Below are 22,746 nucleotides of genomic sequence, written 5' to 3'. Positions count from 1 at the left end.
TACTCTGAAGAAATACATACTTGTTATCCCCTGCAATCTGACCTTTCATGGTTGCCAGTTCGCTATCGTCCTTTCCTAATACTAAGTCAGAGTCCGTTTCGGGAAGTTATGTTTTAAAGAATATTAGATATATTCTTTAAAACATCACTTCCCGAATTTTATACCAAAAAGACCTATTGGTGGGGCTTGACATTGACAAATCATTATGATCTTTTAGAAACTGATAAAGTATCTCAGGTGATAAAGTTTCTAGATTCGATGAACCCAATATTTGTCGGTCTTAGTTAACCTTTCTGTTATTCAGTGGCAACACAATCTTAAGTATTACTACGACCCAAATCAAATGACCCGTAATGTCTCATACTTTTTCATCTTATTTCTCTACTTTATGTATTTTGTAACTTTGGACAGCAACCAAAAAGGATGAAAAGATACATTTTCTGCTTTGGTGAATTTTTAAACGGGATTTGGACAAATTAAAAGTGTGTCTGGTTCTCATGAATATTATATCTATATCTATAGCATCTAAATATACAATTTTATGTAGATATATACAAATTGACGATGACCGTCTTTAGATGGTTTCATTTTCATCCCCGTTTTCTCTTCTTCGGGTTCTGGGTTCTTCTTCGACTTCGATGAAAAGAAAAAGAATTGAAATGCAAAGCAGCTTTTGGAAATTATTATAAAAAAAAGAAAAGAAATAAATATATAGATATCGTTAATTCGAAATGTCCTTTTACTTGATAGGGGTGAATTTGATTTTTATTTTATGTCTCATTTTCATTGCTAAGGGATATTATTGTTATTGGATAGAAATTAACATTTAATTGCGATAAATGGTTGGATAATAATTAAGACTTATTAAAAAGAGAAAAAAGAAAATACTAAAAAAAGATTAAGTGAGTCCCTATTTAATTTTTGATGAAATCCGAGATCATTGGGTTGATGTAAATTCATTTTCTTATCCTTTTTCCACGAACTCATAATGTTGAAGACTGATAGGAAAACTTAATAACATTTGACATTGTTGAAAAATATCATTGATGCTCTATCAAAGTATAAGAGGTCATTGAAAGTCTTTCTTTAATCAAGTCGTCCATTTAAAAGTGTTTGGTTTGCTGAGTTCATATGTTTGTATTCAAGCGAGTTTAATTTAAAATCTAGAGTAAATGCTAGTACAAAATCAACTTCAGAGTTAAACAAAATAGTCTGAAAAAATTAGTTCTTAAATAAATATAACTATAAAACGCCTATTTCGAGGTATGAGGGAAAATTTAAATTTTTTGTATGATCAAAACTAATAGCCTTTTACCACGGGACCCAAAACGTGTTTTTCGGCAAAAAAAAAAAATTTGAAAACTTGAAATGCGTTTACACCGGAAATGGAAATTTTTAGGTTTTCGTTTGAAGTTTAACGTTTTAGACCCTTCCAAATTGATGGTAAACAAAAAAACGGTGTCCTATTGTTTTTTATTAAACAAGTAGGCCTTTTCTTCTAAACGAAACGTCATATTTCAAGTCAAGTTTCGTGTGTTCTTTAAAGACAAAAAAGAAGAAGAAAATAGTTTGAGTTCACCCAAAAATAATTTTAAGCACACCGCAATAGAGAGCTGAATTGTTTCACTTTTCAGGTTTTGAGTGTTTTTATAAAATTGATACGAAATTGATCGACAAATTAAACTGCCTTAATTGATTTCTTATCAAATCATGAAAATCATTATGTTCCTATAGCTTCTACTTTTTGAGAAAATTGAAAAATAGACAAAATATTTTCACTATCGGAATCACTCGTTTATTTCAAAAACAATTGATTAAAATAACTTCATTTTAAAATTAATATTAAGTTTATAATTCTAGCTTTTGAGAAAAGTATCAATCAAAACTGTAAGTGTTGCCGTTGTTTTTTAATATTTTTTTTTTCTTTTAAGTATTTTTTTTAGAAAATTGCCCCTCCCGCCAAAATGGGGGGACATAGACCCCCCCCCCCAAAATAGTAAACAATGATTGTATTTAACCCCTCTACAAAATCTCATTATCAGTTCTTGGTGCTTAAGTTATAGTACTTTCCCCTCAAATGTTTCTGTTTTACTTGAGTAAAACTAAAAATTCGAAAAAAAGATAGATTAAAATGGCCATACTTCGGTTAATTTTCAATGAAAAAATTTAGTGAGTACAGCATTTTGAAGGATATTTACTCTTCTTTTTTTCTTTGCAGCAATGTTTATGTCTATCTCAACCCAAAAAAAAATGTACAACTAAAAAAGCAAAAAAACTCAAAAAATCGATTTTTTTGAGTTTTTTTTATGATTGTAACTTGAAATGGAACCAAAATAGAAAAGTTTATTTTATTTTTCCAAAACGGTTCTTAAGATTTTGATTCAAATATTTGTGTATTCGGGCAGAAGACCCATTTTGTAATAAATTACACTGTGTTCGAAAATGGAACTTTTTTTCCGACAGAGGGCTCTCATATCTACTAAAGATAATTCGATGGCGTACTCAGTTTTTCTGGATTAGGTCAAATAAGAAAGATTTTTGCGTTTGAAATTTTGTTTGTACATGCCAAAAATGAGGGTATAAAACACACCATATATTTTCCAATTTTTAATTTTTTATCGATGTAAAATGACGGAAAATCTATTTTTTGAGAAGTATTATTCGTAAAAGAAGTTATCGAAAAAAAATCTGTCGAATGACATTTGAAATCATTATTTTATAAAAAACGTAAAAAAAACGTCGATTTTTCTTCAATTTTTCTTGTATTTTTCATATTTCACATATGTAGGGGAAGTGGGGGAAAAATCGTTTTCTTACTATGTTGTATGACAAAAAATAAAACTGGCAAAACTTGCAATATGAAAAAAGGGGCTTTTGGTACGATCGGCCATGTCTGAAAGTATGAGCAAGTTTTTTTGAAACTCCGAAAAAGTTACGGCAACTTTTGTGATTTTTCAACAAATCATTACAGTTTATGTTAAAAGTAAGTTGCACTTTTAACAGTGAGATAGTTAAAGTTTTTAACTTATTCTTTTTTATAATGAAAGTTGGATATTCAAGAGTATTTTTTTGTGAAAGAGTGAATCCCAAAGGATTGAACCTTAAGAAAAAAAATAGTTTTTGAACTTAAAAAAAATTTAAATAAAAATATTGATACCATGCCTGATTTTGTAATTAAATATCTACATCTAAATATGTATAATATTCCAGAGTACTAACACATAAAAGGTGTGTAAAAAAAAATTTTTCAATTTTCGTATAAATTTGTACCTTTATAGTTAAAAAATTTAATAAAAGGGAAAAAGAAAGTCGACGCTTCTTGCCATAAAATAATGATTTAAAATGTCATTCGACAGATTTTTTTTCAAATAACTTCTTTTACGTTTAGGTAATCCTTCCAAAAAATAGATTTTCCATCATTTTACATCGATACAAAATCAAGAATTGGAAAATATATGGTGTTTTATACCCTCATTTTTGGCATGTGCAAACAAAATTTCAAACGCAAAAATCTTTCTTATTTGACCTAATCCAGAAAAACTGAGTACGCCATCGTGTTCAGCATACTCGAATTATCTTTAGTAGACATGAGAGCCCTCTGTCGGTTTTTTGAACTATCATAGTGTTATCGTTTTTAACTTTTGATTAATATTTTCTTTAGAAAAATGGCTTTAACGATATTTATTTTGTTTTTATAAAAATTTCTGTTTGTACAAGAAATCAAATAATGGTGTATTTCGAACTTTGTTTTTTTTTTTTTTTTGTCAGAATAATTTGAAACGGTATTTAAGAAGGTAATTTTAAACACAAATGTAATGGTTTATATCATTGCTTAGTAAATTTCTCAAAAACTTAAATTATAACTATTCCTTATTTTTTTCATTGTACACATTTTTTCACATTTTCTTCAGTTTGACATCGATTTTAAGCATATTATGTACTTGAAGAATAGTAATCTTTACTATGATTAAAAAAAATTGTACTCTAAATGCATTGACGTTTACAATTTGGTCATTGGTTTAAGGGTTATTTCACAATTAAAAATCAAAGTTTGAAAGTCATTTTACCACAAAAGTCATCAGAATTCCACTTGCTTTACATTGATAGAAACTTCTAACGAGGGTACTTTTAAGTTAAATTTGGATAACTTTAACAATATTCTAACGAACGCTATCTCCACGAATTAACTAAATTATTATGGATGAATATTACAAAGAAACCTTTATAAGGATAGGTTTATAGTCAACATTTTCATAACTAATTTTTAAGTAAGGCCTATTTTAACGTTTTATTTCAAATGGAAAATTGGACAGGATGTGTTTAATCATTCTTCTTTTCATATTTGGTTAATATGAAAAGAAGAATGATTAAACACATCCTATCCAATTTTCTTATTTTGTCAACAATCACTATAAAAAAAGCTTTCACGCACAAATACCTACAATAAAAACGTGTTTTCTAAATAAAAATACAAAATATGTACATATCCAAAAGATAAAATAATTTCATTAAGTTAGGCCAAATAATAACGGTTTAACCTGATCCCCTTAAAATTATAACCAATTGCTCTATACTTTCATTAAATCCAATATAATCTAATGGCATTGGTATAATGGCAAAAAATGGCTTGTAATATCAGCAGGTGTTAACAATATTACAAACGCTATTTTCCATACAAATAGCCGCATTTAAAACCATTTTGTTTTGTTAAGTCCTTTTGCTTGTGCTGGCTGGGCTGTTGGCTGCTGTGCAAATGGTATCCGTCATTGTTTCAATATGCAATTTACCAATAATCCAACAATAATCACCCGTTTATTGCGGGAATGCATATAATGCTTAAGAACCGATAATCGGCAATAAAAAAAAAGGACGAATCGTTTTTGAAGGGCAAAACAGACAAGCTAAATCCCTAACCTTAAAAAAAAAAAAACAAGACAATAATTTCTTACCATTCCGCATGTTCAAAGCAAAAAGGACCTCATCAGAATTTTTTTGGTCTTTCACTTTATGAATCCTGAATCCCCTTGTAATGCCCCTGGATGTGTGTGTGGTGTGTGTACGATCAACAGTCTCCAGACGTTCCACACTCGTTCCTTTCAATTTCCCCATATATATCCGTTCAATCAGGAGTCAGGACTCCCCAACTGAATAATTTTCTCATAAATGCTGTTTTCGTTGGCTAATAAAAACCTCAGATTTTCAAAATAAAATAAAAAAAACGTAGGAAGCGGAAGGTCGACCATTGCTTGGGAGAGATAGTTGATGTTTGTGTGTATGTGTGAACTGTGTACTCTCTGGCTCTGGTGTATTAAGGACTTCGTAAAAATTTTAAGGGTTAAGGCATTCCTTTGCCAAGAAGAAGAATAAGAATACACAAAAAGGGTCGATTTTGCTGGTTAGCCAGGGTATATACATAGATACGAGAACCGGATAGAAAACTGTTTATATTGTGGCATTATATTGGGGCCATGTAATGTTTAAGGATGCGCAACGAAGGAGTTAAGGAAACTCATAAAATGTTGCGTATATGGGCTTCCGATTTTGATTTTTTTATCTCGAGATTTGTTTTTCGCTTTCTTGGTTTTTCTTCGTATGTCGATGGTTTTTAGATAACAAAAAAAAAGGGCACCATATTATTTTTTCATTGATCAGGGGTCTTTTCTTGTGTTTTTTTTTTTTTTTTATTTTTTTTAGAAGATAAGGAGATTATAGATGGGACCAGAAATATTTTCAATTAGTTGCGGGAATGTGGGACGTCTTTCTTTTTTAGTGGTCAATGGAACTTTGAAAATGAACTTCGGGTTGGTGTGGTTTTTTTTTTCAATTAATGTGTAAACTAGATAAAAGAGTGTTTTGTTATTTACTGGAGAGTAGCTTTAGGTTAGGATGTTCCGACCTATAGAAGATGAAAGTTAATTCTAAGGAGGAAGATAGAAATAATTCAAGATATAAGCACTTGTTTTTGTGAGTTAATAAGCTAGCTCAAATATTCAAGAGTTCATACAAGTAGTAGAGTAAAATACAATTGATAATATTGACTTAATAAAGAGGAAATGCTTGCTAATTTAATATTCGTTCTTCGAAACGAACACCAATTGTTTTAGAAAGTCGGAAAATATTTCTAAAAGACAGTACTTGCTGAATAAATTTTAGTTGTATGTTGTAGTGTCTACTGCCAGTGGCGTATTCAGGGGCGGCTCAGGGGGCTCAAGCTAAACTGATTTCATCATTATGTACATGATTAACTCAAACTTTTTAGTAAATCTTAGAGATTAAGAGGCAGCTCAGATGCTCGAGCCCCCTCCAAGTTCTAAAACGACTATTTGTGTTTGTTTAATTAAGAGCCTTAGCTGACGTTGAGGTTTGGGTTAGGTTGGGTTGGTTGTAAAATTCGGAATTCTTCAGAACATTTTTTTAGTATTTTGACGTCGAATTACGTCAACGTTAAATTTTGCAAAACTTCTTCAATTCATTTCGTTTCTGTTCCTGAATTTAGTGCATTTTTGCAATAAATCTGCAATTTTTGAAATATTATCAAAACTTATATTTTTATTGTATTGTAATGCTTATTTGTTGTTAATTTAATACAAAATATGAAATATCATAATTCATCACTGACTCTGTGTTTGCAGTGCGCAATTCTCCAGGCACATTGCGCACTGCCTCTGTGTTTGCAACCTCATTCACTTTACACTTTACCTTAATCATTTTTCTATTAAAATTTTCAATAATATCGCAAATGTTGGGCATTTCACTTACATTATTGATTTGTCTCAAAAAATGTGTCTTCTTATTTTTTTTTTTCTTTTAAATTCTGCCTTTTCCCATTAAAATTGCAATAAAATTGCATCCATGTTCAAAGCAGCAGTAATTTTACTTTAGAAACAAAATAAAAATGGATGATCCTTCAGTTTTGACAGTTCAAAGCAGTTTCGAAGTTTTCGAAATCGATCGAAATGAAGAATATGATATTTCATTTCACGTGAAATCGAAAAGTGATTTCAACTCACTTTCGATCGAATCGCGGAACATGGGCGTTTATATCCAGTGATGAGCATAGCTCAAAAACTAAACGTGATATCAATAAATCTAGAAACAGTTTTGAATTCAGCACAAAGACATTCAGACAAATTCGAACGAAATTAATGGTTTTTTTTTTTTGTAAATTGTTGTAAATTGTTTGGAATACAAAAACTTTTAAAAAGGAGGAGACAGTAGTACGAAGCTGTTGTTACCGCAACACAGCGCTTCACTCCCAATCAAAGAAAAGAGAGAAAAATATTTCGTAAATTTACCTTCTAAAATATGTTTGAACAATTCCCCAGCCCCCTCCAAATTTTTTTCTGGATACGCCACTGTTTACCTACTACTATTATAAACTTGAGGTTATAAGTGAGGTCTTGGTGCTGCTAAAATTATACACAAGCATAATTAAAGCTAAGACCCGCTTGTGTTGGTTCTATCAGCGGACTTGCACTACTGGAACAGTTTACTTAATGTAACTGATGAATAAGAAACTACATAGATAAAATAAGACATACACGAATAGTTCCAATTTTTTTTTTTTTAGCAGCAATTTTTTCGAAACCTCGGACTGCCGTAGCAGTTTGCAGACTTTTGAGAAAGATCCAACAAATTTAAGTGCCTCAACGTATTGCGAGTGCTTCATATCAAGAGTGTACAAGTACCTACTCTTTAATATGATATTTAAAGTAAGTCTTCCTGGAACACTATTGCTCACGGATGAAACTTAAGGTACAGTCAAACTAAGTTTTGACATTGGAGTCGTAAATATGAAAAAAATGCAAATTGGCTAATTCGTCTCCCCATGCTGCTGCTCACCCATTCCAAACCAAATTTAACGGTACATGCCATACGACCAAAATGAATAAGGGTGTTTTTCTCAAAACGGTTCTAACGATTTTGATTTAAAAAAAATGTATTTTGTAGCATAATTATAAGTTCCATCTTTTGATATAGCAAAAAAATATTTTTTGAACGGATATTAAGATAGCTACCATAGAACCGTTTTCTTGATTTCAGACTCGTAATCCACTGAACCGATGTATTTTTTAAACAGATCAATGAATTTACTTGAAATTTTGTTTATATATCGCTCATTTACTTGAACACTATCATAACTCACAAAAAATCTTTTTTCAATTTTTTTTTCACTGTTCACTGTGAACTAATATCTGAAAACCAAGAATTGTTTCCAGACTCTGGTCCGCAGATCTCAGCTTCCGAATGAGGAAAAAAAATGTTTGGATGCAACCAAACCTCCAAGAAACTTTTAGTTTTCAGTTATGAAGAGAGCTTAAAAAGGACTGCCTCACTTGACTAAGAAAAAAAAAAATTGTTTTGTCCCAGGACCTCGGTAGCCCAAAATACTCCTCTGTCACTGTTTTTCAGAAGAAATAAGCTTTTCTATTTTAGTCATAGGTATGGCAGGTACCGTTAAGTTGTTAAAGATAAAATAATGTTTTGTATTTGCATTTAATCGGGACACGTTCGGGACACATGCGGGACTCAAAACATTTTGGGACCGTAGTTCTGTAAAGAGTTCCGAAGTTTTAATGAGAGTTCTGTATAGCTTATTTAGATTTTAAAGCTAATACCAATATTCTTTAATACTCAGAACTCTCAACGAAACTCTAGAACACAACAAATGACAAACTGTAAAGTTCCAATTATGAATGTGAATTGGAGCCTTATCATAATTATCATACCACTTGTAAATAAAATATTAAACAAAATATTTTACCACTAAAAATAACTTCCTTTGTATACTGTGAACACGAACAGCATCATTAAAAATTCAAATTGACAATGGTATTTGACATTTCAAACAACAAAACCGATATCTAGAATAATATTTTCAAACCAAAAGGCATTCTGCAAAAGCCAAATCAATCAATCAGCATACTTCAGATTTTATTTAATTCAATTTGATTTTAATTCTCAATATTCATTAATTTTGATCGTTTACAATTCAATGGATAGGTGAATTCTTTTGCTGGCATACGTATGCACACATGTATAATACCACGATATATGTATTATTACTGGGATCTAACCAGGTAATAACAAAGGATAATTGATTATAAACCTGAATTATTGTGTTAATTAACATACAAACACACACACACATATTAAAACAACACACGCACTCATACATTTTAATTCGAATTAATTTTGTGTTTACATATGGTAAACCAACGAATTAATGAAAATATGTCAGAACACACAAATAATTTAATTGCAGTTTGGTTGATGGGAAAACTATAAATAAAAATATTTTTTTTTTAATTCTGAATTTATTTTTTGTACTTTAAAATACGAAAAATATTGAGTTGAAAAAATAATTTTCTGATTGTAGTATGTACTTAACTTTCCGATGACAAATATATTATACATTCATAATTTAAATATTTAAACAAAATTGCAAAACACACATACCATGAATCGGATCCACGAATTCATCTTGTGGGAAGGTTTGAACTTTAAATGGATAAGTAAGTATATTTATTTATTTTATGGTTGCAAAAATTCCAAGGAATATAGCTACTACAATAAAGAAAGGAAATATTTTGGCTTGAATTAAAAATTTATTTTTCAACAAGCAAAACCCCATGCTATTCTAGAATATTTAGCTGCTTGGAAGAACGGGTTAGAAAAAAATCAGAAACTAATATAGTGAGGCGGCTAAGCATTAAAAAAGAGTTCAATCGTGCACTTTGTGATAAAAGCATGAAACTAACATCGTTGGTAGTACTCAATATAAGAGTTATTTTGAGATATTGGGCCACCTTGTATTCCATCCGGAAGGGTAGATACAAGACTTTTTCTGTGTTGCACTCGATTTGTTGCATATCATAGTATAGGCAATGAAACCTTTTTATTAATATGATACATGATTTCGAGGTATTTTCTAACGCCCGATTGAATAAAATCAATACCAAAATGTCTCGACCATCATGTAAAAAGTTATTGGACTCTTTATGAATTGTCTTTTACTCAAAGATCAAGAGTCAGATTATTAGTAAGTACTCCTTGAAAAAAAGTGGTAGGTTGATAAAATTTCTTGTGGACGTTTCATATACCATAGAAAAAAATAATAAAATATGTCCATCAAAAAACTTCAGGTCAAAGGGTGTTTTTTTTAGCGAGAAAGAACACTTTTGAAATGGTACCATTGCACCACATGGAAAATTTTTGCATTTTTTTGGACCGCATATATATTTTATACATCATATGAGAATCAAAAATAATCAAAAAATGAATGACATTTACCATGGAATATTGAATTTTCATGCAAAACTTAAATTGCTTGCTTTTATTTTTTATTAAATTTTCACACAAATAAATGTTTTGAAGGAGTGAGGTGCAAAAGTAAAAGTATGCAAAATAATTGTGCAGTTTGTGATAAAAGGATCAAATTAATAGGATTGTTAGTACAATATGTAACCCTCATTTTGAGATATTGGGCCACCTGATATTTTACCTATGAGGATGTACATGAGCCATCTAATAACCCCAAATTTCACAAAATTGCATTTAAATAGCTTTCTGTGCATCGTAAACACCCTTATACGTAAAATATTAGGTGGCCCAATATCTTAAAATGAGGGTTACATATTGTACTAACAATCCTATTAATTTGATCCTTTTATCACAAACTGCACAATTATTTTGCAAACTTTTACTTTTGCACCTCACTCCTTCAAAACATTTATTTGTGTGAAAATTTAATAAAAAATAAAAGCAAGCAATTTAAGTTTTGCATGAAAATTCAATATTCCATGGTAAATGTCATTCATTTTTTGATTATTTTTGATTCTCATATGATGTATAAAATATATATGCGGTCCAAAAAAATGCAAAAATTTTCCATGTGGTGCAATGGTACCATTTCAAAAGTGTTCTTTCTCGCTAAAAAAAACACCCTTTGACCTGAAGTTTTTTGATGGACATATTTTATTATTTTTTTCTATGGTATATGAAACGTCCACAAGAAATTTTATCAACCTACCACTTTTTTTCAAGGAGTACTTACTAATAATCTGACTCTTGATCTTTGAGTAAAAGACAATTCATAAAGAGTCCAATAACTTTTTACATGATGGTCGAGACATTTTGGTATTGATTTTATTCAATCGGGCGTTAGAAAATACCTCGAAATCATGTATCATATTAATAAAAAGGTTTCATTGCCTATACTATGATATGCAACAAATCGAGTGCAACACAGAAAAAGTCTTGTATCTACCCTTCCGGATGGAATACAAGGTGGCCCAATATCTCAAAATAACTCTTATATTGAGTACTACCAACGATGTTAATTTCATGCTTTTATCACAAAGTGCACGATTTTGTTGCTTAGCCGCCTCACTAATATCAATCATATGAGCATCTGGAAGCATACAAATTTCAAAATAATAACCGTCCTAAAGTTCATACTGTAATACTTTACTTTTAAGTGTTGTCACAAATCGTAACACTGTGGAAAATTGTGACAGCATAATTATGATTTAAAAGTTCTGTTTTATAATATTCTACCAAATGTTAAAAAAAAAGGTTTGGAAAATGTATAAAAGAGCGTACTTTTTCTTTAACATTTTCTAAACCTTTGTATTTTTATTTTTTGCAGAATGTTGTAAAATTATCCTTTCACTTATTTAAGTTAGAATATTACAAAAAAAATAATTTGTTACCTTTTTTATCATTGATTTCGAGTGAAAAAATTTTTCAATGTCTTAAACTGAACGAAAATTACCATCTTCGAGATGATCAAAAAAAAACTATTTTCGTTGTGGCGACTGCCTATTTATTTTATTTTTTTTTTATTTATTTATTTCTTAAAAAAAAAGACATTTTGTCTTATAACTTTGGTATAAGCTACAATTAAACATTTAATGAAAGCTAGGATATGACAATTTTTTTTACTAAAATACATTCGAAAATTTTATTAAAAAAAAATGAAACCAAGAAAGAAAAAAATAAGAGAAGAAAAAGAAGCAAGAGAGGGAAAAAAACTATAAATTTGGTATCAAATTGTAAACAAATTATTATTGCTGTGAAAAGTGAATCTTTATTCTAGTTTGTAGTTTCGAAACATCGCCTATTTCTCTTATACTTCGTGGGAGAGAATTCCATAATCTAACTGAATACACGAAGAACTGACCTACCTTTGATTTTTTTCATAAATTTAAAAATATTAAGAAATTGTTTAAAAATATTAAAAAAAAAAAAGTTTTTTAATGTTATTATGCTATTGTTATATGTGTTATATCAATTAAATGAATATGTATGCAAATAATTGAACAAGCAAATGAGTTTTTTGTGGCAAAAATTATTATTATTTGAAAATAGGTCACAAAAATATGGAATCTACGGATTTTTTGGGATGTTGTTTGTACGGATATAAAGATGGAAAGATCTGTGCTAAATGCATGGTACGCCAAAAAAAACGTAACATTTTTGACGTGATAACGTCTTATAAATCGATGAACCATGGCAGCCACCAGAAAAAAGTGACGCCATTTTCTAACGTTACACTTTCGCGGCAAAAATTTCGTGGCAAAAATTTCAATTCAAAATTAAAAATAAACTATTAGAAATACAAAAATCTTGTATAGCTTATTTGAAAGATATAAAATCATTTAATAGGGTAAACAGGGTTAAAACGGAAAGATGAAATTTGGGCTAAAATCTAAACGCGAAGTTAAAGAGAGTTGATTTTTTTTGTTCTAGATAGATGAGACTAATTTAAGAATAACTGCATTCTAGAAAAAATTCTAAAAAAATTTTTGTTTTGTTTGAACGTTGTACACGTGTTGGGGCTATGACAAAATGATGATTTTGGATAGGGAACATTTTTTTGACAATTCTAAAGGTGCCAGGTAAAAGATGAGGAAAAAAAAATAGGCATCTCATACGGATTTTTTTCCAACACTCTGCGTTTCGAAATATGAATTTTTGAAAAACACCTTGTTTTTAGGGGTATTTTTGGTTAGTTTTTGATTTTTAGCTTTTTTTTGGAGCGTTCAAAAAATCTTAAACTCAAAGCACATGTAGGTTTTGGCCTTATGCATACATGTACAAAAATTAGAATCGTTTAGTGAGTTTTAACTGAATAATGGAAGAAACAAGTTTAAAAAAACACGTTTTTTGACCGTTTTTAACCGATTTTCATCGTTTTTTATTTTTATCTTTTACCTGATCGATATACCTATATATTTTGATAATAAGCTTTAGGGAAAAAATGTAATTAATGACGTGAGAAGATAAAAATTCATGTTTTTTTTGCTTTTTTTATGAAAATGATTGTTTTCAATAAATTATTTTTATACTTTTTGCGCATTGTAAAAATTTAAAAATGGTTTTATTCTTAAGAAGAAATACTTGAATTTTAAATTGCATAATTTTTTTTGTAAACTTTTAAAATAAAAAAATTAATATAATGAGAAAATAAAAAAGGTATTTTTTTTTTTAGCTTTTTCTTGTAAATTATGATTGTTTGAAAAAAATAAACGCTTCAATTGACTCATTTTAAACAAAAGCACACAACCTGTTTTCTGACGACTTTATCAAGTAAAATCATCGTCCGTAAACCGACTTTACAGAAAACCTCTTTTTTAATTGTTTTTTTTTTCAGTTTTCAATATTGTGCTTCTAAATTGCCCTGTAAGTTTAAGTTATAAAGGTTCCGAAACAGAGAACCCAAGAAAATTGGATCTTTAATTTCCTATAGAGAATGGAACAACTACCTTTTTTCAAAAATGTTTCAAAATTGACATATTGTGCATTTGAAGGAACTTGCTCTTTTATAGTAAATAAAATGACTTGGAAGATTTATTTAAAAAAATTCAAACGTTAATTAAAATTAATAAATTTTATTGAAACTGATTCGATTCTTTAACTCTATTCATCAAACATTAATTGAATTAAGTGGTGCCTATACAATTATGAAAACAAATCAGAAAGATCTTTACGCGTGTCATAGCGAGGAGGTTACACTTACATCAAAATCATATATTAAAAACGATAATATCATTGAAAAAGATAAGGAGACAGTCTAAAGTTATGAGGTAACAAAAATAAAAAAAAAAATACAAATAAATTGATGACCTCCTCCTTTTTGGAAGTCGGTTTAAAAAATTTTGAGTTTAATATTACATTTTTCAAAAACTACTCCTAAAAACACTTTTATTTTAAATAAAAAGAAAAAGAAACGTTATTGGCTTTACAAAAAGGTATAACACGTCATTGTAAGTATAACATTTGATTTTTAATAAATTTTTTTTCCAAGCTTAGTCAAGTTTACACAAAATAAAATTACCCCTCAAGTATAAATGGAGGGCAATAGACCCCCCTCCCAAACGATATTTTCTTGTCTCAACACAACCTAAACTCTCTTGCTTTTATATACATTCCTCGTGAATCACTCTGAATGTTATAAAATCGGGTCACTGTGGCGTATACGTATCATGTTGGTCCAATTGAAAAAAACTAAAACAGTTGATGTAAAATTATTATCTGTGATCCTTAATCGAAAAAATAATTAATTTCAACCATCATGTTATGTTGGTTTTGATTATAATCTCAAAATTAAATTTTACACGAATAAATATTTGTCCTATAAGAGCAATTAAAAAATGTCTAATCGTTTTGAACAAAAAGTATAATTTATTTCAAGAAAAACATTTAAATCAATATTTTCTTTAAGTCCTATCTCTTGGTTATGCAAACTTATCACTTTTGATGTAAAGATAATAATATAACAAAATTTATATAAGTGAATGATTTCATGAAAGGATTTTTGAAAGTACCTACAGAAAATACTCTCTTGATTACAGATTTATTATTTCAAATTATGCATGTTGGTATCTATTCTAAGAAAACAATTCAATGTGGTTTTACATTATTTGTAAAACCGATTATAAACTATTGATAAGTATTCTATAAAATTTTATTTCATAAACATTACAGAATTTTCTTGTTATTCCTTTTGTAAAATGCCATATATTCAAACAACAATTTAAATTTCATATCAAAAATTTTGAACAAGATCTTAATGAACTTATAGTTTTCCATTCATTATTCCCAGCAAGCTGTTTCTAACAAAATGCTTTTCTTTAATGAACTTAAGATGTCTCTTGCCAGTGTGTTAGTGTGTGCAATGTGCATTGTGCATATCCTTTGGACTTTTTGTGTATATATTGTGCAACGTTATGAAACGTCTAGGCAGTATGTACTTACTTTTCTCCGAAGATGCCAACAATAATTTATTATTTAACAACACACACACACACCAACACATTTTCAAGTGTTTTTGTAACAATATGTAAAAAAGAAAGTGGGGAAGAGTGACTGAAGTCCTGTGTAAAAGTCTCGTCTAAAGCTTATCTTCCATGTGTCAGCAGGCGTCTGCCGAACCGATTGTATCCTATTTAATGGACAAAAGGCTGTCATGTGGGAATAAGTACTCGTACTCGTTCGTACTCTCCGTACTTCCATGAAGTTCATTCCCCTTTCCCTTTCTTTTTCTCTCCTTGAGTAAGATAGTATCGAATAAATTCAAGTGAATCCATCGCTTGTTGCAGACACGCAACACAGGCGCTAGCTGGAACTCTGGGAGTGTCAGCACACGATGTCTCACAAGAGAAATGGTGTTCTTCTTGAGGTACACAACACACAACCAGTGCCAAGCAGCGTTACCACTTGCAAAAAAAAAGTCGAAGTAGATTTGAAGAAAAAATGGAAGTAGATTGAAAAAAATCGAAGTAGATTGCAAAATATTCTTTTCTTCATCAAAAATCTATATTAAAACAAAAAAATTCTATAATTAAATTAGTAAAAACAACTAAAACCAAAAGTTTGTATTCCTTCAAACTACATAATTTCGTCATAAAAGTATTTTTATACATTGTTTATTATATAACAATTTTTAGTCAAATATTTGGTTTTCTGAAAAAAAGAAGTAGATTTGGCTTATATTTTTATAACTTGAAGTAGATTGAAACAGAGATTTTTAAATGAAGTAGATTTCGATATTTTTGTGATGGTGCGAAGTAGGAAGTAGATTTTAATTTTTTTTGAAAAAAAGAAGTAGATCTACTTCAATTGAAGTAAAGTGGTACCACTGGTGCCAAGTTGAGTTTATTTGTTTTTCCAAAGATCGAAGTGGAATATATTTCCACAAGGACTTCTTATGTCCCCCCAGTACCCACTTGGGGAGGCAGCACACACAAGAACACACAGAGTGTCGAAAGCACGTGTGCCATCTGATTTCATTTCATGTTGTATATGTCCCCCCAAACCACCCCAAAAACGTTGAGATGTCGACGACAAGGGCGATGAACACACTGAACAGAACGTGCAAAAGATTGATAGCCATACACATACCGATACCGAAAACCGAATATATCCACATTTACCAACGTGGATATTGTCTTTTCCGATTAGGTGTCCTTTGCCATCTTCTATAGTTCACCATTTCCCCCAAAGTATCGTCCCTTAAAGTCCCAAACTCCCTGAGACCAGAAGAAAAAAATAAAAAAAAAAGGGTTAGCCTATCAAGAAGAGGAGACTATAGAGAATATGTTCGTGTTCTTTGATGTAAATGCAAATGAAAAGGAATCGGATAAGATGTTCTCTCTATGTTCTCGGATATTGATACTGAAGATTGAAAATGGCTATTTTAAGGAATCCATTTTTGTGTGACTACACACTTCTACATCTTCTTCTTGGTTTTGAATCGTTTATAGCTTTGGAAATCGAATTTTCATTAAGAACCTAGTACAAGGATTTTATGTATGTATATGTGTTTGAGTACATATGTTTGGGAATATATTGTGAAAATATAAGGAAGCTTGAATGTTTTATCTTCAAATAAAGCTCTTCTTCTTAATGTGGGTTTTTTTTTCGAGATTTAAAGTGTTTGATCGAAAAATATTGTCTTCTATAAGGAATTTAAGATAAGTTGAATAAATATTTGTGTGCATTTTTGGCATAGAAAGAAAGTATTTGCTGGTAGCTTAGGTATTTTCTATTGAAATTCTCAATTCCAATTAAAACATTTTAAATGAATTACACATTATTTCTCAAAAACATAAATAGTTATTGTTTTTGGGGTAGTTATCCCAGATGTGTAAAGAACTCATTTTCTTTCTCTTCTTGCAGAGATTTTGAATGAAACTTTTTAATTTGTTTACTTTTGATTTAAGTTGTATTCTTATATTATTTATATTTGTACTATGAACAGTACGTAAAAGAATGTTTTTCTTCTTCTGTGTGAAAAACTTTTTATATAAAGCTATGGTTTTTAAATGATATCAGGTAAAATATAGCTGTAAAAAGATGGTTTACATGTTGTTTTGTGGCCTTGAAAACTACCTTAATCATTTTGTAGATTGATGAGTTCGAAAAAACTAATATAAACAAGTATTTTTATTATTAGCTCTAAGATTTTTTTTTTCAAAATTTGTTTTCAAAAAGGGCATTCTTAAGTACAACTAGAAACTTTCACTAAATTTCAATTATAGAAGTACCTATCTAAAAATAACAGTCAGTGTATGTTTGAAAGGGTAACAACACACCCAGGACTTAGAAAAGAGTCAATTTTTCAAAGCATCAATTATTTAAAAATTTAAATTATAAGTTTTTGCTAATGTAAAACAAAAAAAAAAACATTAAGATATACAAAATTCAAACTTTTTATTTTGAATCAAAAACTAACAAATTGTTGCAATACAGTCCTTTTTAGCCCTCGAAGCTCTGGCTTTTTGGGAAAAATTACAGATTTTACTGTCTCTTCGAAAAAAAAACACCCTTTCACCTAAAGTTTTTTTATGTAAACTCTTAATTCTTGCTTTCTATCCAAAACTCAACTTATTACCAAATTTCATTTGGGTCGCCCATCATTTTTGTTTTCACTCATACCTTTTTACCATGATACTTTTATAGACTCTTTAGATTCTTGTTTCTAATCTCAAAAGTAACATGATTGCTGAATTTCCACTATTATTACTTACCTTTTTCAATATACCCACATTTTATCTACACCTAAAAAGAACACCCTTTCACATAAAAAAAAGGTAAAGACTAGTTTTATTCGTAGTTCCCAAGGGAAAAACAAATATATTTAATAAATTTCGTAAGCGTACCTTTTATACCATTGATTTAGTCGAACTTATGGCAGATTTTCTTTATATCTTAAAAAAAAAAACACCCTTTCACATAAAATATTTTTATGGACTACTTAGATTCATGGTTTGTCTTATAAACTAAACATCTGTACCAATTTCCATTGGTGTAACAGTTTTGTCCCAGTTTTTGTGATAGATACTAATTCCTAATTTCATCATTTCTTAAAAAAAAAAAAACACCCTTTCACTCAAGATAATTTTGAAGACTCTGTTGATTTAAGTTCTTATAACAAACATAACTTTTTCACCAATTTAACAATATTTTTTTAATGCCTATTTTTCCGGTACTATGTTACAACATCTAGCCTTCGAAATCGTACCATGGATTTCATCAGTCTCCACATTCAATGGATAAGTTTTCTGGAAGGATCTAAGAATACATCCTTGGTTGGGTCATCATTTTACTCTATTTGAGATTATGCACAGATCACGTTAATATTTTCAAATTTGGTATTGTTGCACATTAGGGGGGTTCACATTGACCAACTTACCGGACAGACCAGCCGCCATTTGGTCTGATCTGATGTTGTTTTGATAATGTGAACACCCATCCGACAGTCTGTCCGGTTTGCCGGATGGTTTTCAAAAAATTTTGATTTTTTGGTGGTCGGACGGACATGTTAGTCGATTAAACGACATGTCTGTCCGGCAGACAGTGATAATCCATTTCTCTAATTTTAGAGCAGAATAGGGTAAAGATACAGTAAAAATAAGCTGAAAAATGGGTTTTGATAAAAATTATCTGATGAGTGTGAACGAAAAATATAAAACGGCCATCAGGCCAAATGACAATCGGTCTGTCCGGTAAGTTGGTTAATGTGAACCCCCCTATTGTGGCGTTTAATCATTACACAGGTCGACAAAAATTAAAATATTTTTTGAGCTTGGGTTTAATTTGCACTTTTTGGGTTCATGGTAAACCAAAACAATAGATAATCACCCTTTCCCCTCCTAAGATTTGCTTTTGCAGTGTTGGTAGCAAAAATACAATTTTCATACCCTGTAAGTCTAACTCGAGTTTTATGAGCTATAGTGCAAGAACCGTGCATTGTACAAAAAAAACTGTTAAGGTATAAAATGTAGATAATTGAAAGATCTACATTTTTGCTTGAGCACTTTATTCGACTTAAATTATAAGAAAAAAGTTATGATGAATACAAGGGTTTTTTGCTCTGAAAAACCCTGTTTTTTGAGTTCAAACTGTAATATTTTTTGATCTAGGTAACTTCATCTTTGGAAACTTTTATACTTTTTTAAAAACTGCAGTACCGGGATAAGTTTTAAAAATAATGAACCAGAGTCACACAATACAAATTTTTTTCGTCTTGTTGCTCTGAAATAAAAGTAAGAAATTGAGTTTTTACGAAACTTGAAACTGTTAATTTATTTGCAGAAAAATGGCGCATGAAATAAAAAATATTTTTATTAATTAATTGTTTCTTATTGTTAAGCAATGTTTTATTGAAAGAATTGTAAAAAACAAAAATCAATTATGGGCAGAGGAAGCAAAATACTGTTGCAAAGTAGGGAAATTTCACAAGAACTGCATATTTTATCAAAAACCGTAAGGATTTAGGCTGAACAAGCTACCAAATTCTGAGAGATCTTAAGTTTCGTTTCATCCATTACTTTCTAGACATCCGGTATATGCAACAAAATAATAAAAAATACTATGCAAAATTGCAAACAAATTAATTTAATGTTTCAATAAATAAGGAATTTCAATATGAATTAGTTTGACTACAGTTTGGATACAGTTATTTTTGTAGATTAAAAGTACCATCAGAGTGAATTACTTTTACCATAAATATTGAAAATAGAAGGTATTAAATAATGCCTCAAGCTCCCATTTGACAAAAATTCGAACAAAACGAAAATTTCGATTTAATTTTTCTTTTTTCTTCTTAATTTTCTTTTTTTTTTTATTTTTCTGAATATGAATATGAAAACAGCATTAAAATGAAGAAAACAAAACAAAAATCAGCCAAATCGGTTAAGACGTTCTCGAGTTTTTGCCAAAATTACGTCCGACAATTTTTGTAAAAGACAGATTTTCTTGAATACTGGAAATTGCTCTGCTGACTTCAAAAGCAAATTAAATAAAAAAAGAAAAATGTTTTCCAGATGAGTATCAATATATCTATCATAATTTCATAGTCACAACCCAAGCACAAATTTCGTGTTGACCTGTGTTATAAAACACATAACCTTTTGCTTAACTCTTTCTTTAATATGATAGGCAAAGACCAGTTATTTCTGCTCATGGGCTATATTAAAGGTTCGGGATATTCTACGTTCAGATTTAATATTTGCTACCCAATTTTCTGCTGTTTCGACGTAAGTACTAACTTTTGTTTCGTGAACTAGACTATTATCTTAAAGCCCTTGCTTTGAATCTTGTTTTACAACTGGAACTTGTAGCCTTTCCATGATTCTATCAAATGAAATCCTTGTCCCTTGGTGGGAGCACACAAGCAATAATAACCTATCCCACTTGTTTTCAATAGCTATTTCAAAGATCTCAGAACTCTCAACAACTTCAGAAAAGTGAACATGATTCTTCAGTAAAATTTCTTAATGTTGTATGTAAAAAAACTGAACTGAAATTATGAATTCGCTCCCCATTTTCTAACAGAAGCATTCTCTGAAACCTCAAGAAACCTAAACTGACTAATTGTCTTTCTACAATATTTGAAATTTGATTTTTAAACCGTTAAAACTGATTATCCAGTACCTGTAGGCGTTACGATTCCGAATCCAAATCCAAACTTTGACCACAATTTAAATTAGTATTTGCAAATCAAATGTAAATACAACGTGCTTCAACGTCACCTCATAACTCCTTTTGTTTTAGTATCATCTACCATTCTATGGCTTCTTCGCACACAATCTTCTATAACTACCACAACGAGATAAATTTAATTCTACGTTAATTCCATTTATATAGCTAAACTAGAGAGATGTTTAAACTTAATGTACATTTGATTTGGTCCAAGTAGGAGAGGTAGATAATGTTTTCCAGAAAGAAGAAAACATTCAGGGCTGGACCTTTGTTCACTGTACTGACAGAATTCCCTATTGAAGAAGGAAGAAGGATTTTATAAAGCCTATAGTTGTTCACTTATGCATGTGAGTGTTAACCCATTTTTTGGAATCCTTATTTAATCCGGTCCTGTTGCTATCGATTGCTGTTACGTTACGTGTAATGTATGCAAACAAAATTTAAGTTTAAGTCATTTATATGTGTGGTCATATAATGAAGTTTAGAGATCGACATCGAAATCAGTCCAGTCGAACCTAGAAGCCAGAGAGTATATGAAAAGGTCGATTGTATCTGGTGATTAGGCCATATAAGAGGTGCCTATAGAGAGTGAGAGATTTTGCAATTTGCAATGAGTCAACATAGAGTGCATTACGGCTCAATAGCTGAAGGTGTTCCATTTTATGTAAGTTAGTGAATTTGTTCAATTGCCTAACAGACACCTTGACAAGACGACTATACACCATAACAAGTGCACAAGTCGATGCATTTAATTAGGAAAAGCATTTCTATATACTGTCTTTGTGTTGTATGTTTGTATATTGTATAATCTCTTGGATGTTTGCGATGTGGCTATGTGTTTGTGGTATACTATCGTATCTAACATAACATCGAACATGGACATGGTGTTTTAAGTTTGATTTTGGAAAACGCTGTTCTAACCAGATATCGAGAGCTGTTTGAACTATCAAATTATTGTTACGGCCCTGCAAAGGGCAAGGGAAATATACAAATGAGAAGTCGATTTGGTATAAGGTCGTATTTGAATTTAATCAGTTTTGGGAGTTCATATTAGTAGGATCAGCATCACCTTAATCGCATGATGGCCTTTGAGGTGAAGCATATAACAAGTTGAACGTTATGCAAGTAGGCTGGATTTATACCAAACAATCGAGAATGTTATACTTTTGTATCAAGGAAGGATGATGTGACTTGATGGGAGCTTTAAATAGCTGTAAGTACCTACAATGTTTCTGTTGTATAATCTTTTTCTTTTGTTTTCATTTAGATCTGTCAAAAATTGTATTCGCATGAGCCGCAAAATTTTTTGAATGAACAAGAACCGATTTTAAGAAAATTCCAGGAATCCAAATATGAAAGCAATTTGTTTTTGTTTTTTTTTTTCATGTTCAATCAATTAACCAAACTGTTTCGTTTTTTTGCAACGAAATTCTCTTTTTGAATGCTACAGATTTTTCCATGGACAAAAAATTGTATTGTTGTATGTGTTTGACCAATTCTTTGTAAATTCTTTTTGATTTTGTTTTATTAGGCTCTTTTGGTCTTTGAATGCCACTAAATAAAAGACTTTATTCCACTCTTTTAATAAAGTCTTTTATTTATTCGCATTCAAAAACCAAAAAGACCAAAAAAACCTAATAAAACAAAATCAAAAAATTGTATTATTTAATGTGTCTGCATTATATTTGTATAGTGTAATCTGCTTTCATTAAACATTCTTGACCTAAAGATCTTCTTCAGGGTGATTCACCAGCA

The 22,746-nt window shown here is 30.1% G+C and overlaps 1 protein-coding gene and 1 long non-coding RNA gene across 2 annotated transcripts in view; one reads left to right on the top strand and one right to left on the bottom strand.

The window, feature by feature from the left end:
* The window catches only part of LOC129916047 (uncharacterized), a 350,529-nt gene that overhangs the window by 294,096 nt on the left and 33,687 nt on the right, over window positions 1-22,746 (bottom strand). The window lies entirely within an intron of this gene.
* LOC129916049 (uncharacterized) lies at window positions 9,139-13,908 on the top strand. Its single transcript, XR_008772401.1, has 2 exons — window positions 9,139-9,515; window positions 13,658-13,908. It is a non-coding gene; the product is annotated as an uncharacterized LOC129916049 (long non-coding RNA).

The sequence above is a fragment of the Episyrphus balteatus genome, chromosome 3 (assembly GCF_945859705.1).
Source record: "Episyrphus balteatus chromosome 3, idEpiBalt1.1, whole genome shotgun sequence".
Lineage (NCBI taxonomy): Eukaryota > Metazoa > Arthropoda > Insecta > Diptera > Syrphidae > Episyrphus > Episyrphus balteatus.
The sequence above is the reverse complement of the archived record's forward strand: the minus strand, read 5'-3'. Positions and strand labels throughout refer to the sequence as shown.